The following is an 18,382-nucleotide window of genomic DNA, read 5'->3' as shown; positions in this document are numbered from 1 at the left end:
ACTACTTATATATATGGCCTCCATGATAATTTATTCTTCAGCTGTTTTGTTTCTTATTTCAATAAGAACAAAAACTGAATGGCAACTTTACAGAGTAGAAAAAAACTTAATTTCTTACAATTTACTAATCTGATTTAAGAGAGAACCAAATGTAAAGAACAGATTAATGGAAAATTTTGCTGTTTTTTTGAATGCATTGAGAATGTTTGACAGCTAAATTCCAGCATTTACACACACCTCATCATCAAGAAATAATCTCCCTTACCAAACTTCCCTTTCCATAAGCTGAAAATTAAACCCTTCTCCCCTAGTAATAATCATGTGCATGCCACCCTGTTTGCATATATTTGAAAACCATATGGACTTTAGCTAGTTAAAGCTTTCTAAAATCTCAGTGATATTGATGGTGGGGGCAGAGCAAGATACTGGAATAGAAGGTTCCACCGATCATCCCCTCCCCCAAGGACACCAATTTAACAACTCTCTACACACACACACACACACACACACACACACACACACACACACACAAAACAACTTCATAAAAAGCAAAAATCAGATGAACACTCAGTACCTTGTTTTAAATACATGTTACTGAAAAAGGCACTGAAGAGGTAGGAAAAACATTCTTGAATTGCCAATGCTACCCCTCTTCCATCGCCTGGCAGTGGTGGCTTGGTGCAGAGAGCATTTTTGTGCTCTAGGGTGAGGGAGAGCCAGCAATTGCTAGGCATTCAACTTAGTGCTGTCCTTGTTATAACAGAAAGCAAAACCAGACCAAACTCAGCTGACGCCCACCAACAGAGGGAGGAGCATTTAAACCAGCCCTAATCAGAGGGGAATTGCTGAACTCAGTGGTCCAAAATTGAATTCCTATAAGCCTTGCCAACATAGTCTACAGTGCTCTGGGACCTTAAATAAAATTGAAAGGCAGTCTAGGCTATAAGTACTGCAACTCTTAACTGAGTCTTAGTGCTGAACTGGGCCCAGAAACAGCAGACTGGGAAACATATGACCTACTAAGACACCAGCCGGGGTGACTAAGGAAGTGCTGGCATCACCCTTCCCCTAAACCCATGCTGCCCAGCTCATGGCTCAGAAAGATAAATCTTCCCTCCACTTGAGGATATGAGAGGAAACAGTGTGGAAAATATTGTCAGGTATTTTGGATATCAGTTCAGCCACAGCAGGAAAAGGCAACTGTCAGAGTTATGAGCCCCCTTTCCAGGCCCTAGCTCCTGGATGAGATTTCTAGATATACCCAGGGCCATAAGTGAACCTGCTGCCTTGAAGGGAAGAACTCAACCTTGCAGGATTCATCACCTGCCAACAGAAGAGCCCTTGGGACCTGAATAACTAGCAGCAACAACTATGTACTAGGTTAAGGGCCTTGGGTGAGATTATGAATCTTGATTTCAAGTGAGACAGGACATTTCCAGCTGTGGTGACTACCAGGTAAGGCTCGTTCTTCTTGAGAAAAGCAGAGGGAAAAGTAACAGGGACTTCATCTTGTACCTTATGTACCAGCACAGCCACAGGGAGGTAGAACACTAAGTAGGCTCTTAGGGTCCTTTATTCCAGAAACTTGCTCTTGAAAGGCTTTTGGACCTGCCCTGGGCCAGAGGGGAGCCCACTGCCTTGAAGGGTGAGTCCCAGGCCAGGCAGAATTTGCAACAGGCTGACTTAAGAGCACTTGGGCCTTAAGAGAACATTGGTGGTAGTCTGGCAGTACTCTCCGTGGGCCTGTAGTAGCAGTGTCCTCAAGATGAGGCTCCTCTGCTTTTGGAAAGGGGAGGAAAGAGTGGAAAACACTGCACCTTGTGGTTTGAGTGTCAGCTGAGCTGCAACACAATAGAAGACCAGGCAAATTTCTAAGGTTTTTGACTCTAGTCCCTGACTCCCAGATAACAATTCTGGACCCACTAGGTGCCTGGGGGACCTTGCTGCCCTAAAGAGAAGAACACAGGCCTGGCTGGCTCTGTTACCTGCTGATTGTAGAGCCCTAGGACCTTGAGCAAACATGGGAAGCAGCCAGGGAGTGGTTACAACAGGCCTTGGCTATGACCCAGTGCTGCACTTGCTTTAAGTTTGACCCAGCAGAGTCTTAGTGGTAGTGTCCACAGGGATAATTGTATCACCCTATCCCTAGCTCCAGATGGCTGAGAACAGAGCAAGACAGGCTCCATTTGGAAAAAAAGTAAAGGAAGAGAAGAAATAGACTATGCTAAGTAATGCAAAGAACTCTCCTGGATCTTATCTAAGACCATCAATGCGGTACCACTGCAAGTCTGCAGAAACAACAGCATTACTAAACGTGGAGTGCCCTTGAAGCCAATACAGCTTGCACCACAACACTGAAGTACTTTTGAATATCTGGAAAGCCTCCTCAAAAAGTATATGTAAAAACAAGCACAGACTGAGAAAAAATAATAAATATCTAACTCGTAATTTCCAGACACAGATGAACATCTAAAAGTATAAACACCATCCAGGAAAACATGAACTTACCAAATGAACTAAATAAGGCGCCAGAGACAAATCCTGGAGAAACAGAGATATGAGACCTTTCAGACAGAATTGAATATGACTGCATTGAAGAAACTCAAAGAAATTCAAGATAATATGGTGAAGGAATTTAAAATTCTGTCAGACAAATTTAATAGAGAGACTGAAATAAGCAAAAAAAATCAAACAGAATTTTTCTGGAGTTGAAAAATGCAATTGTCATAATGAAGACTCTTTTAATAGCAGAATTGATCAAGCCAAAAGAAGAATTAGTGAGCTTGAAGACAGGCTATTTGAAAATACACAGTCAGAGGAGACAAAAGAAAAGAAAAGAACAACAATGATGCATACCTATAACATCTAAAAAATACTCTCAGAAGGGCAAAGCTAAGAGTTATTGACCTTAAAGAGGAGGTAGAGAAAAAGTTAGGAGTAGAAAGTTTATTCAAAGGGATAATAAAAGAGAATATCTTAAGCCTAAATAAAGATATTAATATCCAAATACAAGAAGGATATAGAACACTAAACAGATTTAACCCAAAGAAGAATACCTAAAGATATTTAGTAGTAATCAAACTCCCATAGGTCAAGGATAAGGAAAGGATTCTAATGGCAGTACGAGAAAGGAAAAAAGTAAGGAAAGGATTCTAATGGCAGCAAGAGAAAGGAAACAAGTAACATAAACTGCAGTTCCAATACACCTGGCAGAAGACTTTCCAGTGGAACCCTTAAAGTCCAGAAGAGATTGACATGATCTATTTAATGGGCTGACAGAGAAAAGCTTTTCACTTAGAGTAGTATATCTGGTGAAAATATCCTTCAAACATGAAGCAGAAAGAAAGACATTCCCAGACAAACAAAAGCCAAATAATTTCATCAACACCAGATTTGTCCTGTAAGAAATGCTAAAGGGAGTACTTGAATAAGAAAACAAAAGAATGCCAATTATCTCTAAGTAATAATCTGAAGGTATAAAACTCACTAGTAACAGAAAGTACACAGGAAAGCAGAGAACATTATGAAACTGTGTGTCAACTAATTTCTTCTTAAGTAGAAAAACTAAACCATGAACCAATCAAAAATAATAGCTAAAACAACTTTCCAACATGTAAACCATACAATATGATATAAATAAAACCAACAAAAAGTTTAAAAGCAGGAGGAAAATATGAACACATAAAATTGTTAATTATTTTTGCTGATTTTTTTGCTCATTTGTTTATGCAAAGAGTGTTATGTTGTTATCAGCTTTGAATAATTGGTTACAAGATAATATATGCAAGCCTCCTGGTAACTCAAACCAGAAAACATACAACAGATACACAAAAAATAAAAAGCAAGAAACTAAATCATATCACCAGAGAAAATCACCTTCACTAAAAGGAAGACAGAAAGAAAAGAAGGGAGGATTAGAAGACCACAAAACAACAACAACAACAACAAATAACAAAATGGCATGAATAAGTCATTATGAACAATAACATTGAATGTAAATGGACTAAACTCTCTAATAAAGGGACGTAATGTGGCAGAATAAACAAAAATAGATCCAATGATATGTTGCCTTCAAGAAACATGTTTCATTTGTGAAGACACACATAGACTGAAAAAATGAGATGAAAAAAGATATTCCATGTCAACTGAAGACAAAAAAGAGTAGAAGTAGCTATACTTATATCAGACAAAATAGATTTCAAGAATTAAACCTATAAGGAGAGATACGTTTGGTCACTATAAAATGATAAAGGAGCTCAATTCAGCAAGAGGATTTAACAATTTTAGGCATATACTCACCAAACACTGGAGTGCCCAAATATATACTGTAACTATTATTAGAGCTAAAGAGATAGATACCAATACAATAAGAGGAGGAGACTTTAACACCACACTTTCAGTGTTGGACAGATCTTCCAGGCAGAATATTGACAAAGAAACATCAAACTTAATCTGCCCTATAGACCAAATGTAACTAATAGATATTTAGAGACACTTCATCCAATGACTACAAAATACACATTCTGTTCCTGAGCACATGGATCTTTCTCAAGGATAGATCATATCTCAGATCACAAAACAAGTCATAAAACATTAAAAAAATTTGAAATATCAAGCATCTTCTCTGGCTACAATGGAATAAAACTAGATATCAATAACAAGAGGAATTTTGGAAACTGTACAAATACATGGAAATCAAACAATGTGCTTGTGACTGGCAGTATTCACAATAATGATATTTAAAGGAAATTGAAAATGAAAGAAATTGAAAAATGTCTTGAAACAAATGATAATGGAAGCACAACATACCAAAACCTATGGAATATAGAAAAGGCAATACTGAGAGGGAAGTTGATAGCTATAAGTGTCTACATCAAAAAATAAAATAAACTTCAAATAAACAATCTACTGATGCATCTTAAAGAAATAGAAAAGAAAGAGCAAACTAAACTCAAAATTAGTAATAAAAATGAAATAATAGAAATCAGAGTACAAATAAATGCAATTGAAATGAAGAAAACAATACAAAAGATCAATGAAACAAAAAGTTAATTTTATGAAAAGTTAAATAAAATGGGCAAATCTTTAGCCAGACTAAGAAAAAAATGGAGAAGATCTAAACAAATAAAAGAAGTAATGAAAAGGAGATATTGCTACAGATACTGCAATAATTCAAAGTATCATTACTGGCTAACATAAGTAATTATATGGCAATTGATTGAAAAATCTAGAAGAAATGGAAAAATTGTTAGCCATAGACAATCTATGAGGTTTGAACAATGAACAAATCCAAACCCTGAGAAAACTAATAACAAATAATGAGATTGAAGCAATGGTAAAAGTCTTTCAGTAAACAAAAGCTTGTGACACAGCATTTTAAATGCTGAATTTGATAAAACATTTAATAAAGAACTAATGCCAATCCTACTCAAGCTATTCTGAAAAATAGAGGAGTGAATACTTCCACACTCATTCTACAAGAACGGTATTACCCTAATACTGAAATCAGAGAAAGACACATCAAAAATAAGTAGGCCAATATCTCTGAGGAATGTTGATGCAAAAATCCTCTACAAAATACTAGCAAACTGAATTCAACAAAGCATACAGAAGGTCATTTATCATGATCAAGTCGAATTTATCCCTAGGATGCAGAAATGGCTTAATATATGCAAACCAATCAATGTCATACATCATATCAACTGAATGAAGGATAACAACCAAATGATCATTTCAACTAATGCTGGAAAAGTATTTTACAAAATTCAACATCCTTTCATGGGAAAACCCTCAGAATCTGCGGATAGAAGAAACATACCTAAACATAACAAAAGCAATGTATGACAGACTGGCAGCTTATCTCTTACTGAGTGGGGAAAATTGAAAGCCTTTCTTCTAAGATCTGACACACGACAAAGATGACCACTTTCACCATTGTTATTCAACATAGTACTGGAAGTCCTAGCTAAAGCAATCAGACAACAGAAAGAAATAAATAGCATCCAAATTGGAAAGGAAGAATTCAAATTACCTTTGTTTGCAGATGATAGGATCTTATATTTAGAAATAAAACCCTAAAGAATCCACAACAAAAACAGATTGTTCGTGATAAACAAACTTAGTACAGTTTTAGGATACAAAATCAACTTAAAAAAATTAGTAGCATTTCTACATGCCAACAGTGAATAATTTGAAAAGAAATAAAAATGGAATCCCATTTATAATAGCCACAAATAAAATTAAATACCTAGGAATTAATCAAATAAGTGAAAGATTTATATAATAAATACTATAAAACACTGGTAAATGAAATTGTAGAGGACATCAAAAATGGAAACATATTCCACATTAATGAATTGGAAAAATCAATATTGTTAAAAATGTCCACACTACCAAAGCAATATACAGATTAAATTCAATCCCTATCAAAATACCTATGGAATGTTTCACAGAAATAGAAAAAAAAAGTCCTAAAATTTATATGGAACCAAAAAAGACCCGGAATAGCCAAATCTATAATAACCAAAAATAACAAAATTGAAGGAATCACATACCTTACTTCAAGTTATCATACAGAGACATAGTACTCAAAACAGCATGGCACTGGCAAAAAAAACAGACATATAGACCAAAGGAACAGAATAGATAAACCAAAACAAAATCCACTCATCTACAGTAAACTCATTGTTGACCATTGTGCCAAGTACATAAACTGGGGAAAAGAATCTCTTCCAGAAATGGTGCTGGGAAAACTGGATATCCATATGCAGAAGAATGAATCTAGACCCCCCATATCCCTCTCCACATTTAAAAATATAATTAAAATAGATTAAAGACCTCTAACTATAAAACAACTACAAGAAAACATTGGAGGAAATCTCCAAGACGTTGGTCTGGGCAAAAAATCCTTAAGCAATACCTCACAAGCACAGGCAACCAAAGTAAAAATGAACAAATGGCATCACATCAAGTTAAAACCTTCTCCACAGCAAAGAAAACAATCAACAAAGTGAATTGACAACCCACAGGATGGGAGAAAATATATGGAGACTAACATTCTGACAAAGGATGAATAACCAGAACACATAAGAAGCTGAAACATCTCTATAGGGAAACAATCTAATGATCCCATTAAAATACGCAATAGATTTGAATATACATTTCTTAGAAGAAGACACACAAATAGCAGAAAGGCACGTGAAAAGTTGCTCAACATCACCAATCATCAGAGAAATGCAATTTAAAGCAACAATAAAATATCATCTCACCCCAGTTAAAATGGTTATATTCAAAAATAGGTAATAACAAATGTTGGCAAGGATGTGAAGAAAAAGGAACCCTTGTACACAGTTGGTGGGCAGATAAATTAATACAACCACTATGGAGAACAGTTTGGATGTTCCTCGTAAAACTAGAAATAGAGATATTATAAGATCCAGCAATACCACTGTTGGGTATATACCCCCCAAAAAGGAAATCAGTATATAAAAGAGACATCTGCATACCCATGTTTGTTGCAGCTCTGTTTACAATAGTAAGATTTGAGATCAGCCAAGTGTTCATCAACAGATGAGTGGATTATTTTTAAATGTGGTATACATACACAACAGAGTACTATTCAGTCATAAAAAGAATGACATCCTGTTATTTGAAACATCATGGATAGAAGTTAAATCAATAAGCTAAGTGAAATAAGACAGGCACAGAAAGACAAACATCTAATATTCTCTCACTTATTTGTGGGATTTAAAAATCAAAACAATTAAACTCATGAACATGGAGAGTAGATGCATGGTTACCAGGGGCTGGGAAGGGCAGTGGTGGATTTGGGGGAAGGTGAGGATAGTAAATGTGTACAGAAAAATATACGGAGAAAGAATGAATAAGCCCTAATATTTCATAGCACAACAAGGTGACTATAGTCAACAACAATTTTGTTGTACATTTTGAAATAACTAGAGTATAATTGGATTTTTTTTTAACACAAAAGATAAACACTTGAAAGTTTGGATACCTCATTCTCCATTATGTGATTATTAAACATTTTGTGGCTGTATCGAAACATCTCATGCACAATCAATATTTATATATATACACCAACTATGTACCCACAGTAATTAAAACTAAAAATCACAAGAAAGCATAATGACATTCACTTACATCAAACTTTAATATCTTATACAGTGTTGAAAATATTAGAAATTCAGTCAAAACTAGGACATTTTTAATTAATGCATGGATAGAGAGCTAGAGATAATTTAAAAATTATTTCAATAGTATCTGGATTAATGGAATTTGTTTCATAAATAATATTCACTTAATAGGAAATTTAAAGCAGTATTTACTATAATGCTCTGCCAATGATGCTCTAGAATTGTTTTTTATAAATAGAGGATAGGTCACGTCTGATTACACAGGTTTTTCTGGACGTATGGCTATACAGTCAAATCATAAAGATGACACTCAGAAACGTAATATAAACTGTATGATCACCAGAGCTGATTCCTTTTCTCAATCAATAGTTCCTTTAGAATATTCTTGCAACTTTCTCCATCCAGGTGCCATCTAGTTCTAACCATTAAAAAAGTCATTTTGTAATACAATTCTTTGGTCAAGGGATTGAAACTATGATCTTCAAATCTAGGACAGAATGGTGTATCTTGGTTGTGTGACAGCAGTGTTAATGTAGTCAACAATGGTATATTTGAAATAGAAATGGATGATTAGCTTTCAAATATGAGTTTTAAATAAATTAATGAGCTGTTTCCCTGGAACGCTCCAGTCATTGGATGGTTAGTTAGATGTGTTTGGACAATTGGACTTTAAACACCCAGTTTTACCCAGCCACATATCATCAAGCTGCCTAGTTCATCATTGCCTGGTAATTTCTGATAAGTGATTATACCTACCTTGCCCAATAACAATGTATAAGTGTTTGGGGATGGAGGCAGCATTTGGGGTAAGTCAGCTGAGGAATCTCTTTGAGACTGCTCTAGGCAACAGCACAGAAATTTTACCCAGAATAGCTGAAGATGTTGTAGTTATGGGACCCTCTCATTTAAGTGTTGCTACTCTGCTAGCCTTTCTTAAGTACTTGTCTGAAAATGTATGAAACTCTTAACTCTTAATTTGCCTCCTTAAAAATAACTCTTCTTTCTTCCTTGTTATGTCTTTGGAGAAATATGTGGCTGAATGGAAAATAATTTTTGTTTTAAATATTATTTCATGAGTCTTTGTCTCTCCATAAGGGGCCATTCGTTGTTCTTTATATCTCCTTTGAACAAGAAAATTAGTCATTCATCAGACTAATAACTGCTATTGGAGTGTGATTATTTTCATGACAGTCATCAATGAACTCTCTGCCTGTTAGATCTACAGAGTTATTTTCTCTGTTCTTATTCTCTATGATCTCTCTATTGTATTTGACACTAATAATGAATTCCTCCTTGAAACACTTTTCTTTTCTTCTGTTTGTATAACTAGACTCAATACTGATTTGTGTTTTTGACTCTTGCTTCTCCAATCATTTCAGAAAAAAAATTAAAACAACAAGGAAGTGAAAGAAAGCTCAAGAAGGGAGAGAGAGGAAAAAAGAGAGAGAGAGGGAGGGAAAAGGAGGGGAGCGAGCAAGACAAGTACGAGGAGTAGGAGGAGGAGAATGGCTTGTTAATAGTGGAAATTATCATAATACCGGTGTCAATGTTTGCCTTGTGTCACTAGTTACCAGTACAACCAAAGTATAGATTGCATAGGATTGGACATAAAATAATAAGTTACCCCTCCAGCACTTACTATGTTCCAGACACTGAGGGATAAATTTAACATGTTGTTTAGTCTTCAAAGTAACAATATTCTTATTTTATAAATGCAGAAAGTAAAACAGAAAATTTAGATAAATTGTGCATAATCATACATTTACTAAGTGATAAAGTCAAGATTTTGACCCAGTTCTGTCTCCAGAGCTTAAGCTCTATCAATTATATTATACTGTCTAAGGAAGTCAGGCACCTATTTTTAATCATAAGCATTTAAGAAATGATATGCTTCAATGACATATATTTATAAAGATTTATAATTAAAATAAAACTAACTGGTCTTTCTGTTCATTTTCTGGACTATTAATTTAGTGTGTCTTTATACCTTAAATTACTTTAAATGTCTAGTGTAAAGTTTGCTTAGATCACATCTTGTTGTTTAAGATCATATTCCCCTGGGTAGCAAGAAAACAGTAAACTCTAGTTCTTCACAGTAATTAACTATGGATTCTGTGTACAATGGGACAAGTTACTCTAAAAAAATTATATTGAAAAACAGTTACCTATGTCATTACTGAGAAATCTGTACCTTTTCAGCTGCCAGTGCTCACATATTCATTTTCCCATTTCTCTATAAAATGAGCATCTCTAAGAATTCTAAAGGGCTCCTTCATGATCAACTTACAGTGATATTTTAATAAGGCTTTTATGCACTTGATATCACAAGAATTCATGTAAAACTCAAAGGTTAATAATTCCAGTAATTTATTTATTTTCGTCAGTGTTTCATACTTTTGAAAAAAAAAATACATCATTTTGCAAATGGTTAAGCTTTGTGTCCCCACCCAAATCTCCTCTTAAATTGTAATTCCCATAATTCCCATGTGTTGATGGAGAAACCTGATTGATGTGATTAGATCACGGGAGCAGCGTCTCCAATGTTGTTCTCCTGGTAGTGAGTTCTCATGAGATCTGATGGTTTTATAAGTCTCTGACAGATCCTTTTTCACACACTTGCTCACTCTTACCTGTCGACATGTAAGATGTGCCTCTTCCCCTTCTGCCATGATTGTAAGTTTCCTGAGGCCTCTCCAGCCATGTGGAACTGTGAGTCAATTAAACTTCTTTTCTTTATAATTACCCAGTCTTGGGCAGTTATTTAAAGCAGTGTGAAAACAGACTAATACAGGTTGGGTCAAGATTAATAAGTCAACCTTGAGATTCTACAATATTTATAAATGTATAAAACCAGATAACAAAAAACAAAGAGCTATCAAAGCCATGAAACATAGGTCTCTCTCTTATGATTGTTTACCTATGTAAGTTTTGAGGTAGGCAAAATTCTAAAAATGTCCTTCTCCCATGATTTCTGTGATATGGTTATTCAATCATAGATAGTAATACTATTGAAAAAGTGACTTGTTGATATAATTAAGATTGCTAATCAGCTGACTTTAAGACAGGGAGATTATCATGGATCCTGGAATATTTTGGTGGGCCCTTAAAGCAAAGGAAGAGGACATAAGATTCATTCAGAATGATGGGGCAGAATTTGAATTCAGAAAGTCTGAAGAAGCACTTAATTCACCATTGCTGGAGGGCAGCCACATAGAAAGCAATAGAAAACTAATATACACTTATTTGGGAGATAAATAACTACCTTTGGTCTGTATTGATTTCCTGTCATACAGGCATACTTACAGCTTTGTGTATATGCACAAATACTAACTGTAAAAACCTTTAAGAAAATATCCAAATCTTAAAGTATAGGAAATACTATATCATAAAGATGCATACCAAAAAGAAAGATAAAAATGTTTCATCCAATCTTAGGTAAAACTGTGAGCCATCATGGTCTCTTCCCACTTCTTTCTTAATTCCCATTTTCCCAGACTTCATTTGCATGACTCTACTTTTGCTTCTGTGACTTAAACTGTTCAGGGCTCCTTTGCTACTCCATGGCAAGAACACTCTCACTAGATTTGTACTAAATGTGTTTTTGCTTGTACAATTGCTTGTAATATTATAGAATTTGTATTAATAGTCTCTTAATAAAAGTATTAGGGGTAGTGTCCCCAATGTTATCCCCAATGTTAATAAAACTATTAAGGGACTATTACAGTATAAGGGACTATAACAGTAGAGAAAATTCCTTTGTGTAATTCCTCCTATTGTTAAATAACAACAGAAACACTTATATTTTGTGGGAAACATCAGAGGAGAGGCTGTATCTTGTTTGTTTTTATTGAATTTTAAAAAGAGTGTAGTGTCTGATAATTCCTGAATTGGCCATGTTACCAAGATAATTTATTGTCACATATTGCAAACTTTCTTTTTTTGAAAAACTGAATAGTACATATTGTACGTATGTAACACATTTTCTTTATCCATTCATCTGGCAATGGACATTTAGGTTGTTTCCACTTTCTGGCCATTGTGCACAGTGCTGCAATGTACATAGGAGTGTTAAGATCTTTTCAAGACTCTGATTCACATTCTTTTGGATAAAGATATAGAGTTAAAAGGCAATCCATGTAATAGGAGAAAATATTTGTAAACCACACATATGATCAAGGGTTAATCTCCAAAATATATAATGAGCTTCTACAACTAAATGGCCAAAACCTAATAATATAACCGAAAAGTTTGCAAAGGGCCTGAATCAACATTTTTCCAAAGAAGACATACAGATTGCCAGTGGGTATATGAAAAGCTGCTCAACATCACTAATCATCAGAGAAATGCAAGTCAAAACGACAGAGAAATACCTGCTCACACCTGTCAGGCCTGCTACTATCAAGAAACAAAGCAAAACAAACAAAAAACCCACAAGGGATGGTAAGAATGTAAAGAAATTGGAATCTTTGTGCACTGTTGATGGGAAGGCAAAATGGTGTAGTTTATCTGGAGAGCAGTATGAAGATTTGTTAAATAATTAAAAATGGAACTACTGTTTCATCCAGCAGTACTTCTTACAATTTAGAGAAGAAGGCTGAATTGCTTAAAAATGAGTCAAAGAACATTGAAGGGCACATAACACCCTAGTGCCACCGAATATTTGTGCATTCCCAGCATCTAGACCTACAATTAGACTTGAGGGGAAGTATGATAACTTACAGTGAGAGTTCACTAGAAGTCAAAAGCCAATGCTACAGGTAGCATAACTAAGAAAGAAACAGGACTGCCAAGAATTGTTCTTGGTACAAGAAGGTAGTTTATAGTGCACTTGCTCTTGGGTTTGTTTGCATTGAATTTATTCTTGAAAATGAAGTACTAGCACAGTAGCGTTTCTTCCTTGGTCTGTTTAGGACCCTGGATTTTTTCTTAATCCCTCCAAACTACTAAGTCACAGACTAACAGTGTCGATTTAACATTTTCCCTTCTCTGCATCTAGATCTGAAAGATTAATGCAAAGAGTTATATCAGTTTCTTATAGAACCTATCTCAATTCGTACTTAACGATGGAAAAATAATAAGCAATCATAAACATTCTGATGCCAGAATTTCTAAAAAGAAAAATGAAAATAACCAAATATGTGAAAATACACTGCAATTCAAAAGAAAGTATCATTAAGAATCAGAAGAGGCCGGGCACGGTTGCTCACGCCTGTAATCCCAGCACTTTGGGAGGCCAAGGTGGGTGGATCATGAGGTCAGGAGTTTGAGACCAGCCTGGCCAAGATGGTGAAACCCCATCTCTACTAAAAATATAAACTTTAGATGGGCGTGGTGGCGGGCACCTGTAATCCCAGCTGATTGGGAGGCAGAGGCAGGAGAATCACTTGAACCCGGGAGGTGGAGGTTGCAGTGAGCTGAGATCATGCCACTGCACTCCAGCCTGGGCAACAGAGCAAGACTCTGTTTAAAAAAAAAAAAAGAATCAGAAGAGATACCTCTTTGGGAAATATAATAATTCCAAGTAACAGAATAATACTAGAAATGTTTTCTTATTTTTTTCCTCAATGAGATTTAAGAATATAATTGGTCAACAAATAAATAAATAAAATTATAGTAGAATAAGCAATTTTAAAGAGATGAATTGGAGCTACACACCTACACACACATAAAGAATTTTTTTCAAGTAGTATTGTTAAATTTAAAGCTTCAAAGGGAATACCATATATAAGGTAATACTTGAATTTAAAAAGTAGTATATAGATTCAAAAAATTCATCCAGGACCCACGAAGTAGTAAGATGATAAAAACAAACAAACAAAACAACAGTAGAAGAAGGTATGAAAAACTTGGTGGATGTATCAGGGTTCTCCAGAGAAATTGAACTAATAGGATATATAGAGATTTAAAAGAGAAGATTTACTATAAGAATTGCCTCATGCAACTGTAAAGGAAAATGAGCTCCATGGTCTGTCACCTATAAGCAGAAGAACCAGTGGTATAAGTCAGTTAAAGTCTGAGGGCCTCAGAACCTTGGGGAATTGACTGGGGTAATAACGTAACTCCCAGCCCAAGGCCAATGGTCTGAGAACTAGTGGAGTTACTTCTGAAAGTCCTGGAGTCTGAAGGCCCAAGAACCAGGATTTCTAATGTCTCAGTTCAAAAGAAGATCAATGTCCCAGCTCTAGAAGAGAGAGAGTTTGTTCTTTCTCTGCCTTTTTTTTCCTATCTGGGCCGTCAATGGGTTAAGTGAAGTAAACTTCTTTACTCAGTGTACTAATTGAAATGCGAATCTCTTCTGAAAACAGCTTCACAAATGTACATGGAAATAATGCTTTATGATCTTCTAAGCAATCCTTAGCCTAGTCAAGATGACACACAAAATTAGCCATCACAGTGGACAAATCTAAGGAATCCCAATACACACACAAAAGAGAAATTTTAGATGAGTCAGACACAATGTAATAAAAGGGAAAACCAAAGAACAGTGGAGAGAAAATTGTCTGAGCTGAACAAACATTTAACCTTGAAGTTTAAAAGAAATCACTAGGTAATAGTCAAATATAATGTGAACTATGTCTGTGTGTGTGTGTATGTGTGTGTGTGTGTGTGAGAGAGAGAGAGAGAGAAAGAGAAAAAAAGAGGGAAAGATGAGACTGGAAAGGAGACATAACACCTGGGAATACTACATATTATTTTGGTAAAAGTTTTAAATTTCAAAGAAAATAATTGCATTAAATCAGAAAAATTTAAATTTTATTCATACAAATTGACAGTAACTTTGAATGTACAAAGCTCAATTATTTAAATAAAGTAACATATTTAAATAAAATAACTTATTTTAATAATTATTTAAATAAAATAACATTGCAGTATATATTTTTAAAAATAAGTAGAGCTATAGGAAGAATCAGGAGAAAGACATTTATAACAGGGAACTATGAAAAGCCCTGCAAGTATATTATATATCATACAAAGCAGAAAAAAATAATAAATAGAAATATAGAGAAATTTTGTTATAATCAATAGGTGGTCTTGCAGGAAAGATGACACAGCAAATGTCTTAACCCCTTTTCCAAAATCCAATTGAAATAAAATAAACAGAAAATGGAGGATCCTCTAGCATTCTAGGGGCCAATTACACCACATACCCCGAGAGGTGTTTGTGAAATAATTTGCAGCAGGAAAAGATTGAAGGAAGTCACAATGGGCCATATCACAATTGTAGCTTCATATTATCAATAATGGCAGCTGAGGGTTGGGGCACAGGAAGCCATAAGAAATCTGGATTCCACTCCATTAGATGCCACAAGTAACTACACAACAGTAAAGGATAGCAGCACCAGGACTGGTAGAGTATATATCAAGCATAAAGCAGAGGGGCTTTTCTCTAAGCTGACTTTAATAGCTCATTCATTATTTATTCAGCAAGCAACTATTGAACACCAATATATACCAGAAATTTTGCTTGACAGTGGGGAGAAAACAGTGAAAAAGACAGATAAAATACCATCCTTCATGATTTTATAATCTGGCTAAGGAGACATACAGGTAAACAAGTATAGAAATAAAATCATTTCAAAAAATGTGTATGTGCTACAAAAGAAACAACCCAGGGAAATGTGATCAAGAGTGTGTAGATGTTGGGGGCAGACGTTACTTTATATTTGGTGATCAATGTAGGGCTCTGTCCCTGAAGAAGTGACACTTAAATTGGGGACCTGGAGAGGAGGCAGAGGAGGAAGGCAGAACAGAAGGCTTAATGAATCATATCCCCACACCGCCACACAAGGATACCAATTTAACAACTATCTACTCAAAAATCACCAAAAATCAGGTAAGCACTCTAGTTCCTGGTTTACTTTTGTATTACAGGAAGATGCACTAAAGAGTTAGAAAAACCAGTCCTAAATGGCCAAAGCCACCCATCCCCCATCCCCTGCAGCAGTGGAATGGTGAAGAGGGCCTTTCTGTGTTCTGGGGGAGGGAGAGTGTGAGGCATTGAACTTAGTGCTGCCTTCGTTATAACAGAAAGCAAAGCCAGACCAAACTCAGCTGATGTCCACGCTCAAAGGGAGCATTTCAACCAACCCCAGTGGTCAGAACTTGAGTTCCTGCACATCTCAGCACCACAGGTTAAAGTGTTCTGAGTCTAAATAAACTTGAAAGGCAGTGCAGGCCACAAGGACTGCAACCCTCAGACAAGTCCCGGTCAGAGTCAGTGGACTGGGGGCACAGACATCTACTGAGACACCAACTAGGGCAGCTAAGGGAGTACTGGTGTGACCCTCCCCTAAGCCCAGGAGGCACAGCTCATGACTCTAAAAAAGAGCCCTTTCTTCTGCTTGAGGAGAGGAGATAGAAGAGTGGGGAGGAATTTATCTTGCTTTGTGGATACCAGCTTAGCCACAGTAGGATAGGGCACTGGTCAAAGAGGCCCGTGTTCCAGGCCCTAGCCCCCAGATGACATTATTTAGACACACCCTGGGCCACAAGGGAACTTGCTGCCTTGAAGAGAAAAACCCAGTCCTGGGAAGATGTATTACCTGATAGCTAAAGAGCCCTTGGGCCCTAAATAACCAGCAGCAATACCCAGGTAACTCCTTTGAGGGCCTTGGGTGAGATTCTGAGACTTGCTGGCTTCAGGCGAGACTCTGCACATTCCCAGCTGTGCTGGCTACACAGGAAAAATCCTTCTGCTTCAGAAAAGGAGAGTGAAAAGTCAAGGGGAGTTTGTCTTAAACCTTAGGTATCAGCATGGCTACAGTGAGGTATTGCACCAAGATGGCACTTGGAGCCCCCAATTCCAGAACGTGACTCTTGGACTTCGTTTTTTGACTGCCCTGGGCCAGAGGGGAGCCCACTGCCTTGAAGAGTGTGTCTCAGGCCCGGCAGCATTCGCCACAAGCTGACTGAAGAGACCTCGGGCCTTAAGAGAACATCCGTGGTAGTGTGGCAGTGCTCTCTTCATGGGCCTGTGGTGGTGGCGGCCATGACGTAAGGTTCCTCTGCCTTTGGAAAGAGGAAAGAAGAGTAGGAAGGACACTGTCATGTGGTCTCATGGTTTAAGTGCCAGCTCAAACACAGTACAGTAGAACACCAGGCGGAATTGTAAGGTTTTTGACATTAGTTTCTTATTCCAGGATGGCACTTCTGGACCCACCCAGGGCCTGAGGGAATTCACCAGACTGAAGTGAAAGACACAGGCCTGGTGGCTTTGCCATCTGCTTATTGTGGAACCCCAGGGCCTTAGTGAACATAGGCAGTAGCCAGGGACAGGTTATGGCAGGCCTTGAATGAGAACCAGTGCTGTGCTGGCATCAGGTTTGACACAGTGCAGTCCTAGTGGTGCAAACCATAGGTCATGCTTGTGTCACCCCACCTCCAGCTTTAGGTAGCTCAAAATTGAGAGAGAGACTCTGTATGTTTAGGAGAAAGTAAGGGAAGAGAAAAAGAGTGAGTCTCTGCCTGGTAATCCAGAGAGTTTTCCCAGATCTTGTCCAAGACTCTCAAGGTGGTATCTCTGTTACAGGTAGTTAGTCAGGCATGAGCCAGGCAGAAGAGGGCTCCCCCAACCCACCCACCAGGAATGTCAGGTGATCAGGTTCAACAGTTATCACATTGCCTCCCTAAAAAATGATAATTCTGCAGCGCAGCCAGAGCCAGGGAGAGACAATATCCTGTTGATCCACAGCTGTTAACGTTAAAGTGTTAATTGAATGCAGGCAGCAGGGTGAAGGAAAAAGGGGTTCCAATAAAATTTCAGGTATTGAGTGAGTGAGCTCAAGAATGACCATTAAGTGACAAAATGACAGAGCATGACCTTCGCGGAGCACTCCACCAGAAAAGGGAATGAATCCTCAGATGGGCAAGTGTACAATTTCCTAAATTGTGCATGCTCAATTGCTAAGAGTAAGGAAGGCACTGCACATGCAGGTAGCCCACATTAAAGGAAGAATCATGGGAGAGAGGTGCAAGATGCCAGTCTATAAAGTCCTAGGATCACAGTAAAATGGGACACTTGTTCTTTCAATCACCCACTTGGATCCCTTCCAAGTGCACTTTTATTTCTTTCCTGCTCTAAAGGTTTTTAATAAACTTCCACTCTTGCTCTGAAACTTGCCTTGGTCTCCTTTTCTGCCTTATGCCCCTCAGTAGAATGCTTTCTTCTGAGGAGGCAAGAATTGAGGTTGCTGCAGAGCCATATGAATTAGCTGCCAGTAACTCAAATA

The sequence above is a fragment of the Papio anubis genome, chromosome X (genome assembly GCF_008728515.1).
Source record: "Papio anubis isolate 15944 chromosome X, Panubis1.0, whole genome shotgun sequence".
Lineage (NCBI taxonomy): Eukaryota > Metazoa > Chordata > Mammalia > Primates > Cercopithecidae > Papio > Papio anubis.
The sequence above is the reverse complement of the archived record's forward strand: the minus strand, read 5'-3'. Positions refer to the sequence as shown.